A 506-nucleotide genomic window follows, 5' to 3' on the forward strand; every position below is an offset into this window, starting at 1 on the left:
TATATATACATAATGACTTCTTAATCTATTCTTGCAAATCTTCTGTGAAACTTACCAATTTACCTTAGTATGTGGGTAGGTTGGTGGGGTGAGGCAGAGTATCACAAAGATAGTAATAACATAAATTAGTGAAAAAGACTTCAGATGGCAAATGATACACAGAAAAGCGCAGCAGTGAATCTACACAGGCAGCTGGGGAGATGGCTCAGTAGAATAACCACTTCCCTGGAAAGCGACAGGGCCTGAGTTCAATCCCTCGTTTTGCCCAAAATCTACACAGGCAGTACTTGTGGGAAGGTTGTGGTTTTTTTTAAAGTGAAAGATGTTTTTTAAACAAGTTTATGTGTACATGAAAACTAAGCAGGAAGTACAGAGGGTTTCCCATATTATTAATAGCCTGTATTCATGCAATGCTTTTGTATCTATGAATGATTACTGACATGGGGGCTGAGGAAATAGCTCAGTGGAATAAGTGCTTGCCTAGCAAGCAAAAGGTCCTGAGTTCA

Source organism: Octodon degus, unplaced genomic scaffold, assembly GCF_000260255.1.
Source record: "Octodon degus isolate 3935 unplaced genomic scaffold, OctDeg1.0 scaffold00017, whole genome shotgun sequence".
NCBI lineage: Eukaryota > Metazoa > Chordata > Mammalia > Rodentia > Octodontidae > Octodon > Octodon degus.